Source organism: Microtus oregoni, unplaced genomic scaffold (genome assembly GCF_018167655.1).
Source record: "Microtus oregoni isolate MIOR12 unplaced genomic scaffold, Mior012 000067F_000, whole genome shotgun sequence".
Lineage (NCBI taxonomy): Eukaryota > Metazoa > Chordata > Mammalia > Rodentia > Cricetidae > Microtus > Microtus oregoni.
The window spans coordinates 1,801,298-1,813,768 of NW_024543953.1; the positions used below are offsets into that span (position 1 = coordinate 1,801,298).

The window sequence follows — 12,471 nt, forward strand, 5'->3', positions numbered from 1 at the left end:
TCTGGACTGGATAAGCCTGGTAATAAGACCTACTTCATACATACTAATTATATCACATTTGGGGAAATTGCCAAACATCCTTAAGTATCAGATTTCTCAGTCTAATTCATTGGAGTGTTGTGAGGGGAAATTAGATATGAGAAAGTATGTGGAAAACTCTAAGTATGACAAATATGTGGTTATTCTTCCTCGTAGCATGTTGGCTATAGTTCCTTCTTAGATATACAAAAGAATAGACATTACTCTTCATTTTGGCTTAGATGTTCATAGGATTTGCTAAGAACTAGGCTGAATGTTCTAAGTAGCATTTAAAGGTACCTGTCAGGTGTGGATGACCTTAACTCCCCTAGGCTCTGGCAACTGTTAAGCCAGCATCTCCAGGAATAAAGCCTAGGTCATCAATGGCACTGAATCAAGTCCTCCAGAAAATTACATATCCCTGGAAGCTTTGCTTAAAAGAACTGATATAGATGGACAGTTGAACCATACACTTCGAATTTAGTTTGTCTCTTCGTTTTTCTGAGATAGCTTCTGCTCTGCCCCAGGGAAAACAAAAAGGATTAAAGGTTCTCCTGGAATGCTTTATTCCCATTGCTTCCTTTGTGGAAACTAACCCCAAATAAGACAGAAATACCATTTTAAGTCCATATTAGACATTACAAAGTTCCAGAAGAGTCTTGTTTTAAGAAACAATGCTTTTTATTTAGTTTTTGTGTGAACATTTCTGTTGCAATACAGTGTTTAAAAGAAAGAAAATAACCAGGTGGCTATCAATGGAAGGTTTTTGATTGGGGGAGTAACATGATGTCCATCACCAGCTAAGTGAATTTTTACTTGTCATCTGGGATTTTTCACATTTCAGATATATTTCCATCTCTGGCCTTCCCCTTACAACACTTATTGAATTACCATTTTCAAGTCGGTCATTCAGGGCAAGCAGTAGTGCTATGATCAGTTCACTGGGGTTCAGTCAAGGAGTAGCTGGATTCAAAAGGATGGACTCCTTAAGAATAGGGTATATCATTTTCTCTGCATAATCCTGCCTCATGTGATTGAATCTACTGCTTCCATTTTTTTTTTGTCAAATTTTTTCTTCTCATGTTTCTTGGGATTAAAGGAACCCCTGAAAATGAGGATTTAAACCTGGAATCAATTTTCATTTACAGCTGAGAAGCAGTTATTGATGCTGTGCTTGCAGTTCAATAAAAGATCTAAAGATATAGACCTTGTGCTTCTCTTTCAATAGAAGTGGGCTAACCAGTCTCAACTGTTTTTTTAACAACAGAATTATGTTGACAGGATTATTAAAATTGCTGTCTTTAAAATTTTAAGCACTCTAGAATTCGTTCAGTTCCTACTTAATGTGCTGGCTTTGTGGGAGCCTAGCCAGTTTGGATGTTCACCTTCCTAGATATGGACGGAGGGGGGAGGACCTAGGACTTACCACAGGCAGGGAACCCAGACTGCTCAGTGAACTGGAGAGGGAGGGGGAGAGGAGTGGGGGGAGGGGGAGAAGGGTGGGAGGAGGGAGAGAAGGGTGGGAGGAGGGGGAGGGAAATGGGAGACTGGGAGGAGGTGGAAACTTGTTTTTTTGTTTATGTTTTTTTTTCTTCTTTTCTCAATTAAAAAAAAAAAGAATTCGTTCAGTTCCAAAGATTTCAAATGTATAGTGACCAGCCTCTAAAAGTTATCGAGAACATGTAAACACCTGCTTATTATTTCACCAAATGATAGCAGAGTATTTGACTGACATAGCTCCAAGTTTGTAGTCTGCTATCTTCTGGAGACAGGATGTTTTGTGATGCTCAGTATAGATGTCAGATAAAGACATCTATATCTTAAAAAATGTTTATATTAATGATTTTAAATTTCCAAAAAAAATGTCAATCTAAAATTTCTTTTAAAGCAAAAAACTCTAATGTCTTGTTTCTGGATACATTATCTAAGTAGTTCAAATGTAACCAAATTTGTTTTGCCACATAAAGATTAGTCTGACACCCTCTGAAACATGCACCTAATTCAAAGCATGTTGGTGGAGACTGTGAATAGTTTTCAAATAGAAGCTGATGCCAAAGCTGTATCTCAAACATATTACTTATAGAAAAAATATTTTCTTAGCTCTTGCCCTCCAATTCATTATTTTAATTCATGTTTTCTCTGTATATTTAGAACTACCTCATTCTGAAAGTTTGTTCTAAAAAAAACTTTTTGTTTTAAATAAAACGAAAACCTTTTCTTTTTTTCTTATTTGGTTTAAACCTTTTTGTTGTTCTAAAAAAGTTTGTTGCCAATCCTGAGTCTTAATTTTGGATTTCTATCTGAACCATTTGTTTTTTGTTGGTGGGCTACCTTCTGGCTAAGTTGCTATTTAATAATTTCAGATGACACAAAATTCCTATCAGTGGAAATTCTGGGCATTCTGACAGATTTTGGATTAGCTGCTTATACCTATACTGAACTTCCCAAATACATTAGCCAACTTAAACTGAAAACCTGTTTTTATGTAGAAAAATTGCTAGTGGAAACAATGCAATGAATTTTCCTCATGCTATCTGCTGCTTCTTTTAGAGTTGCTTTGCTGTTGTGAGTACATTAGTTGTGACAACAGATAATCTTCGCTGCTGTATTCATTCCTGTTTTGTGGTCACAGTTCTCCCTCATCATGCTGAACAAGTTGTTGCCTCCCTAAGGTTTCAGCACATTTCCATTTACTTTGTTATCAGCAGAAAGGCTAGGGAAGGCCTCTTTGGTAATGACATCAAAAAGACACCCACAGCAAGAGAGGTCAGCCTGTCAGAACTAGAGAAGCAGCAGATGGATTAGGTTGAAACTGGATTCAAAATAACTTTAATAGAGTCTTTTAATGTAAACAGTTTATCTGTCATTGTCTTTCATTGAAATCCCCCACAAAATGATTGAGTTGGGGCTGTTGAGGTTACAGAAGATAACTGAATAAAATCCATACATTGTCACACTCAGACCACCCAGCAATTAGAAAAAGAGAGGGCATTTTAATTTATTCATTAAAGACAAGAGAATAAATAGGATAACATATAAGGTTAATAGAATAACATTGGCCTTCATATTCCCAAGACTGTATTTTCCATTTGGCTGTATTAGCATAAACTAGATTAATAAAAAACTGCTTAAGGCTTGTATGATATGATCTTTAATATGCTTCTGGCAAGTCTGTGACTATTCAGAAACCCATGTGCTGAAATTTTTATTGTAATTATGTTTTTTCCACTTTTAGTACCAAATATTTTGGTTTGCAATCTCTCTATAATGGAATGCCTTGAGCATGCAAAGATGTACAAAAGCACAATGATTTTGCATGGAGTGTTTGTCACATGGTCAGTAGTGACCACATACTAGTTAATGTTCACGATACTTCATAAATTATCCATTTGTGGACTTTCTAATTGCAAATCCAATGTCTCTTTTGCTAAGCTTGATACTTTTTTTCTTAGTGAAGTCAAATTAGACACTTGTAATGATAAAGTGCTTGCCTTAGATCCAAACAGAAAAAGTAAGCATTTTTAAATGTTTGAATAGATAACATTCATGTATGATAAGATGATCATAGACTTTCCATCCACAAAGAGCAAACAGAACATATTTGCCAGTGTAAAGATTATGGTAGTAGAAGCAGCAGCCATATCTGAGAAGCTATAGATCATTATATGCACATCTAAATTGAAGTGTCAGTAGAAAGGGGAATGACCATATTGCTCTTGCCATTGACCCTGAGAAGAAGTGACCAAAGAGCAATGTCCCTGTCTCTGCTTTTACCATATTCCGTGTTTTATTCAATTGTGTTACTTTTCTTAAATCCATTTATCTCCCCAATTTCTGCCTTAATGGATGGGTGAAGCCTGGAGGTTATGTCTTGCAGTCATTAGTATGCAAACTCTGGAAAATGTAGCATGTGTGCCTGAGTTTATGAGAAGTTTCCAAGCTTTGATTTTAATCAGAATTCTAGACTATAATAAGAAATATGAATATCTCTCATAAATGCTGGTAATAAAATATTTCCAAATTAAAAGTATAAAATGTTTAAATTGATATGCTGGCTTTGAAACAAAAGTAACTGAGGTTTCAAACATGCTCTTACCCTATACCCTCACCAAGTATTGACCATGTGCTAGAAAAGCCACTAGACAAGCTTTAAGCACCATGGATCAAGTTCTGAAGGAAACAAAGAGTTTATCTCATTCCTGGGCTTCCATGTTTACTTTTCCATATATAGCAATGAATAATGAGCATAAAGCATAAGGACTGTAAGTATAAAAGAGAGTTGTACAAGTTCCAGATAGCTACAAATCTAACATTATTCATTCAGAATACTTGCCAAATGTATACAACCATACTATCTATATCTCAAAAAATATATTTAAAATGAGTTTTTAGACTGTTTTACTAAAAATGTATAAATATGCTCAAGATAATTATTTTGATAATGGAGGTAGACAAGTTTCATATTTAGTCTTGAGTCATGCATATGTATATTAAAATATAGGATGTTGGAGCTGAAAATGACAAAAAATATATTTCACTTCAGTTGCCTCATTTTGCCACTATGGAAACTGAGTATAATTCCCTCAGTATTCACCATCTGGATTAAAAATTGATGTGCCCTCTTCATCCTGAGCGTAATATGCTGGGAAGGGACAGAAAAACTGATAACATTAGTGTGCTAATGATAAGGTTATTTGATCAACAGCAAGTTCACTGATACATGCTTTGGAAAATAAGAAACACTGAGTATCTGCTGACTATGAAAAGTATAATGCCCATTTTTTCTTCTTATATGTGATAGGGTGAGAGTTTCTGTTATTGTATTGACTGTCTTCTATGAAAAGACCACATGCCATTGTTTGAGTATTTTTAGTGTGAGACTAAGTATGCTCAAACTGATTGGGAGAAAGAAAACTATAGTTTTTAAATCCACAAACAGCAGGAAAATAGTGACCAAGAACCACTTTCATTGGCCCTTCTAATAGGAAAATGAACATGTCTAGCTCATACTGAGATGTTCTTTCCTAGTGAATCCGTACTTTCATAGAGGAAAATTACTATCAAAAGGTTGCTTTTATGGGTGAGATATGCTTCTTCACCAATAACAGTATATATTCCACTTAGTTAAAATAAGCTAAAACTTAAGCTCTAGAAGAAATCACCAGCTGACAAATAGCCCTTAGAAAGGACTGTGTATCCTTCACAAGAAATGGTATAAGGGAGAAACCTTTAAGAAAGCATATAGTTCAGAATCCTATTGTCATCTTTGGACAGGCACTAGAAAAACTGGTTGTCACATTAATAAACATATACATAAAAATCACTGGAAACTGCCACATGGCAGCTGTTCAGTCAGAGTCTTAGTAAGCATCAGGGTAGATGAGGTTGATATGTGATTTTCTGAGAAATGAGTTTCTAGAATCATGATATTTTTGTTTTTTAGTAGCTTGCCTCTTCAGCTATAATTAGAACTCATAGATTTGCTTATATTTAGTACTAAGCTACAGCCCATCCCAGATTTTGAAAAGGGGAATAATGTGATCAAATTGGAATCTCAAAGGATTTCTCTAGCAAAGGGAATAAAACAGGGTAAGAAAAAAGAAACATGGAACAGTAAAAAGGCAGGACCCACAGGCTAATAAGAGGTAATAATCATCAAGCTTGGAAGTAATGCCGGAAGAGTAAGGAAAATAATTCTGACACCAAGTGAAATGGAAGTACTAGTGAGAGCCCCTCCTATTTGCAATGTTAGTAAATGTCATCTTCTTAACAGAAGGAAGGACCCACATATACATGTGCGTAGAACTAATCTCTCCTACCAGAGTCTTCCATTTCTACCTGTATGGAGCCTGTATTCCTTCAGGACACTCTGTCATGCTCAGATTTAATAGCCATGCCTCTCAAACTGCCAAGGTCTTTGATTCATTTCTGTGGTAAATGTTTATTGACTATTGGATACAAGTCATGATTCTTTAAACCAAAAACAAATTTATCCTAATCTCTCCTGTCAAAATTCTACTCCTGCCTCCTATATGTATAGTATAACTTCTGTGTACTCTTCTGGGTATCACTAAAAATAAAATGATAAGTGGCATCTTCCTAGTCCTTGGAAGTAAAACCAGAAATAGAGCTGTTGACTGAGGTGTCTGTCCCACCAGTTTCCTCAGTCGTTCAGTTCCAAAGATATTCACAGAGGTCTACATTAATTATAAACTGGTTGGCCTATTAGTTCAGGCTTCTTATTATTTCTTACAGCTTAAATTAAGCAATAATTCTTGTCTGTGTTAGCTACATGGCTTGGTAACTTTATCAGTAAGGCATTTTCATCTTGCATCTTCTGCATCTGGGTAATAACTGAAAACTGCATCTTTCCTCTTCCCAGAACTATCCTGTTCTTATCTCCCTGCCTCTACTTCCTGCCTGGATACTGACCAATCAGAATCTTATTAAAATACAAGTGACAAATCTTAACAAAGTACAAAATCATTGTCCCACAGCAAAGAACCAGGAATTTAGGTTCTATACAACTTGAGTGACATTTTTCCTTAATCTTTCCTCTTGGTTGTGTATACTTTATGCTAGCTGAAACCTCAGTCTCCAGGATACCGTCTTCTCTCATTTTACTCATCCAAGTGAAATATGTGTAAACACTTTAATTAAGAAATTTATTCTTATGCCACACACTGGTAACAAAAGCCTTTAATCTCAGCACTTGGAAGGAAGATGCAGGTGGATCTCTATGAGGTCAAGGCCAACCTTGCCTACAAAGTGAATTCCAGGACAGTCAAGGCAACACAGAGAAACCCTGTTTTGAAAAAAAAATTCATTGTTATATTTGGACAAGTGCTCTCAGTATATATCTTTTTAGTTGATTTAGCTAGTTATGCAGGCATTGATTTGAAGCTACTTGAATACCTTGATGATGAGGCTATTTGTCAATAGAGCAGTTTTTTTATGAACTAAGGTAATCAATAAAATTTACCAGTGCATGTCATTAGGTTGTACATAGCTATGCCATGTAGCACAACTATGTGAATAGTTAAAAATAAAAGAGAAATGTGTGGCAATAAAGAATAAAAATCAATACAATAATTGATCTTCTGTCTTAGTGCTGCATTGCCTAATGTGCAGTTATTTGAAATTATCTGAATGATTGAATTTTTCCTTTTTACCAAGAAGCATAAAGATTCAGCTTAGCACACATGTGTGTAGAGTGAGAGAAAAGCATATAAGTGGGATAGTAAAAGTTATGCACAGAAATACTAATAAAATAATATTTTAGGTTTTACTGACAGTATTATTATTTATTACAGAAAAAAGCAGTACCTGAATACATATCCTTTCAAAATGTGTCCACTGGTACAATATCTCCAGGCCATCTGAGTGCTCTCTTTGACAACCTCAACATAAAGAAAATATATAGCATTACATTTGTTTTCTATAAACCACAGATGAGTAATGTTTAACTCTGGATGTAACTATTGAAGCCTTCCTTCTGAAAAATCCCCCTACCTCAATTCTCTAGGTTTTCTCTGGTTTAGTGGACAAGAACGGTAATTCATCAGAGCCACAGAGTCAAAATTACTATAAAGAATATTGGGAAAGCAACATTACAGAGAAGATGGTTAACATATTTTCTAAGTTGCTTATATGTAGCATTTTCTTCCTCAAAATGTTATATATGCTCTAGTAGATGGAGTTCAGGTGGTAGTCACTGACTGTAATTCATTTTTTTCCTTTCTATGGTGAGAACTCTACATTATGTGCTTCTTGTGATGCAGTATGAGTCATTTTAGCTTCAGTACAATACTTGGATTCTCTTTATAAAAAGAAGAGTAAGTTTTTAGTTTTAAGAAGGCAAATTTAATGAACTAGCAGTTAGCAGTCTGTCCACATCATCCATCCTGAAGAAATCAATTGATTGCTTAGCAGGATACTTTGGATAGCACAATGGTGGTAATAAGATAGGACTCATCTCATAAACACTCCTTAGAATAATAGAAGTGACTTCATCCTGGAATATAGTTCTTTTTCAATGTTCTTGGCATAGAGCGTTAGTGAGAAAGTTTAGAGCATCCGTATAGTGTAAGTTGCAGAATGAGGGATTTCTGAAGGATGGATAACCTGAAAATGAGGGCTCAGAAAGCTGGGTATGGCAGCACACACATGTGATTGCAGCATTTGGATGGCAGAAGCAGAGAGATCACTTGTTTGATGCTAGACTGGGCTTTGTAGCAAGAGTCAAAAAACAAGAAGGATCAATCGATAATCCTAGGTTTCACACAGAGAGAGGAGGGAATAAAGGAATGAAAAGAAAGGAGAGAGAGATTTGAGTGGTATGTAGACTTACTTGTGACCCATACACCTACCTCCAGGTCCCAGAGTGTTCTACCAGTAAGCTCCAAGAATCCTAGAAGATTCATAACTATGAAATGTTAGAAGGCCTTCACCTACTTCATTATGTCTCCTCAGTTCTTCAGAGTCTTCTGTTAATAATGTTTTCTAGACAGGGCTGTTATTTTCACCTCAAAAATATTCTTGATATGGAGAAAGCAGGATAGTGGTATTTCTATCCTTATTGCAGTAACTACATATGTTTGGTACATCTACCTGACCACTACTTAGTAAATACACAAACAATCTTACCACGAAACTCAATACACTAACACCTTTATGTAAAGCACTCACAAATGATGTGCATGCATTTACTTAGCATACCAAAGTTCTGAGCATAGCCATCAATGTGGAATGCTAACAATGGCCACTGATATATAAAGGGCAGGTATGATTGTCACCATTTTCTTTTTTTTATATTTTATTTTTTATTAAAAATTTTCATCTCCTCCGTTCCTCTCATTTCCCTCTCCCTCCCCCCTCCCCTTCCCTCTCCAGTCCAAAGAGCAGTCAGGGTTCCTTTTCCTGTGGGAAGTCCAAGGTCCCCCCCCCCCTCCATCCAGGTCTAGGAAGGTGAGCATCCAAACAGACTAGGCTCCCACAAAGCCAGTACATGCAGTGGGATCAAAACCTAGTGCCATTGACCTTGGCTTCTCAGTCAGCCCTCATTGTCAGCCACATTCAGAGAGTCTGAGGTAACCCAGACCCAAAAAGATGAATATGGTAGGTGCTTACTCATAAGTGGATTCTAGCCATAAATAAAGGACATTGAGCCTATAATTGGTGGTCCTAGAGAAGCTAAATAAAACGGTGAACCCAAAGAAAAACATATAGGTATCCTCCTGGATATTGGAAGTTGACAAGATTGACAAGTAAAATTGGAAGCACGGGGGTGAGGGTGGGGTGGAAGTAAGGGGAGATGGGGAGAGAGAAGAGAGAAGGGGAAGATTGGGGAGAGCTTGGGGGAATGGAATGGTTGGGATGCAGGAAGGGTGGATATGGGAGCAGGGAAGTAGATATCTTAATTAAGGGAGCCATTTTAGGGTTGGCAAGAGACTTGACTCTAGAGGGGTTCCCAGGTGTCCAAGGAGATGTCCCCAGCTTGTTCCATAGGCAGCTGAGGAGAGGGTGCCTGAACTGGCCTTATCCTATAGCCACATTGATGAATATCTTGCATATCACCATAGAACCTTCATCTGGCGTTGGATGGAGATAGAGACAGAGACCACATTGGAGCACTGGACTGAGCTCCCAAGGTCCAAATGAGGCAGAAGGAAGGAGAACATGAGCAGGGAAGTCAGGACCACGAGGGGTACACACACCCACTGAGATGGTGGGGCTGATTTAATGGGAGCTCACCAAAGCAAGCTGGACTGGGACTGATGGATCATGTGATTGTCTTCATTTTCAAAATGAGAAAAAATGGGACTTAGAGATTTTAGTCTCTTGCTAGTACCATACGTAGCAAAACCAAAACCACAACCCAGCTTATTAATATTACAGTACCTTGCTCTTGTACTAACAGGTAGGTCCAACCTGTGATCCACTGGCTGCAGGTAGTCCAAGGTGGCTATGAATGAAACCTAACTCATTTGTATATGGGAGAACGTCAAAAGATGAGCACTTTTGTACAGCTTGCTAACCCTCACCATGTTTTACTTGAAAATAATCCTTAAAATTTTCTTTCATTATTCTTCCTTACATGAGAATGTCCTCCTTGGTGAGATATATATCATACAACAGAAATATGATGCAAAATAGGAGAATGTATGTTTTTTAAAACATACAGACATTATAAATTAAAGCAACATAACTGTTACTGTCGACTATTCATTTTTCCAATCAATTTGAATTATCTTAATGCATATTTTTAAATTTAAATGTAGCTATGACTTAATGCTTGCTGAATTACACTGTGTCATTTCCTTTTAATTTACCTTTGGCATCATGTCTCTCATCCTTCCCCATGTATCTGGAGTGTGAGATTGTCTTCTTACATTTGCTCATTTCAAGGGAGAAAATTTTCTCCTTGTAAATTTTGTAGAATAATTCTTTTATGCCTTAAAGGCACATATAATTTGCATCCAAAAATATGCTTAAGTTTTTCTTCTACATCTCCTTAGTATTACAATCCCTCATCAATGCCTATAACAAAGTTGCATTACAGCAAATGTGGAGAATATAAATTGCGAGCCATGTCTCATCTGACATAGGTTCCCTGTCACCATTTAGTTTAGAAATTCCCCCATGAGGTCACAAAGGATGACGTGAGTATATTTGCCTATAACTGTGAGACATTTAAATGTCTGTAAGTTCATTTCTAAAGAAAAACAGAACCTCTAAGAATAGACATTTCCAATTAATAGCCAAACAATCTAGGAAAAAAAATATTATTTGAATGAAGTAATATTCTTACAATACTGTACACAATGGCATATATTTCAAAGAACCTGGCCTGTATCAGAATAAGGCTTCTGAACAGCAATTAAATAAATAAATAAATAAATAAATAAATAAATAAATAAATAAATAAATAAATGGCTATGATTGACAGCTGTGAAACAAGAAAGAAAAGACATTTTCAAAAAACTGTGTCTCTGAATCAAAGCTGAGTTTAGCATTGTCAGCTTGATTTCTGCCTTCTACATCTCCTGCCAGTGCCATGTTCACTTTATCACATCAAGCAAGAGAAACTGCTGGAACAGTGCCTACTACATGATGATAACTTACAGCTTCTAGAACAGACTTGCTTGCATTTTAATTGTAAAAAAATGAATTAATATGATTTCCACAGTGATGCATTTTCATCTGACTACCATACCTTATTCCTTACCAGACAGTTCTGAGGGGAAAACTGGAGAAAGCAGGAGGAGGGAGGTACAACAGAGAGTGAGAGGGAAATAGCAAGGACAAGAGAGGGGGGAGGTAGAGAGAAAGCACAAAGAAAGGGGATGGGGGGCGGGGGGGGAGGAAGGGAAAAGAAGGGGAAGGAAGGGGAAGAGAAGGGAAGGGAAAGGAAGGGAAGGGAAGAGAAGGCAAGGCAAGGCAAGGCAAGGGAAGGGAAGGGAATTTACAGCAGAGGGGACTGTGCATGCCGTTGCAGACTAAATAAGTGTCAGTACCATAGGAAAGGTCAGTGATATGCATCTTTCTCCTCCTTGTCTATCTGATCTGGAAGAATCCATGGTAATCAGTGTTAACACCTTTTATCTACATGGATTGCATAGGAATGGTGTCACAAGTCCTAGATCTACAGAGAGGTGATTAGGAGAAGCCAGACACATAGTTCTTGTTTCCTCATTTTTACCTGTTGCTTCATTTTCTAACTGTCTTCTTATTCTAGAACTTGCTAAAATTCAAATTCAGGCACAGGTGATGAGAATATTAGCAGATGTTTATCTAATGACAGATCCCAAGACTTAATAAGCAAGACAAGCTTAGATTTCCAACAGTAATATTTGAAAGTTGGGAACTGTATACGGCTATTGAATGCATGGATTTGACATAGCTGAGTTCAACATATTGAATCTCACTGATGATTAGCTACAATGTCAAGTGCGGTGGGAGAGCAGCACTGTTGGAAATGATTGCCTCGGTATTCTAATTTACAGCACTGTTCTCCTCCACTTAGACTCTGCCCACTTCAAGATTCACAAACAAGGTCCCCTAATGGATATTGTTTTAAAGTGTCTGAACAAGCCTGAAGGTGGTCAGACTGCTGTTTCATTGCTCTCCATATTAAATGCTATTCTGATAGCCTGAGACAATCTAGCAGAGTGCAAGTTTGTTTCTGATTACATAATTATGCTACAGATATATGAAAAAAATCATCATTCAAGCCCTCCAGGTGCTTAAACAGTTTGATAGACTCTAGCCATTCTGCCATCAGTGCCCCCAGCTGTGTTGCTTAGCAACATTTTAATTCCAGAACAATCAAAGAAGATGAAATCCCTGTGGAGAGGGAAACAGACATAAGAGGGCTGTTGACAGATGATCAGAGTTGTTTCTTCTAATACACTGTGAAGATCACTAGCTCTTTTCATGAATGATAAATGGACT

The 12,471-nt window shown here is 37.0% G+C and overlaps 1 protein-coding gene across 1 annotated transcript in view; it reads left to right on the plus strand.

Moving 5' to 3' along the window:
* LOC121440230 (AF4/FMR2 family member 2-like) overlaps positions 1 to 12,471 on the plus strand; it is a 496,090-nt gene that overhangs the window by 383,999 nt on the left and 99,620 nt on the right. The window lies entirely within an intron of this gene.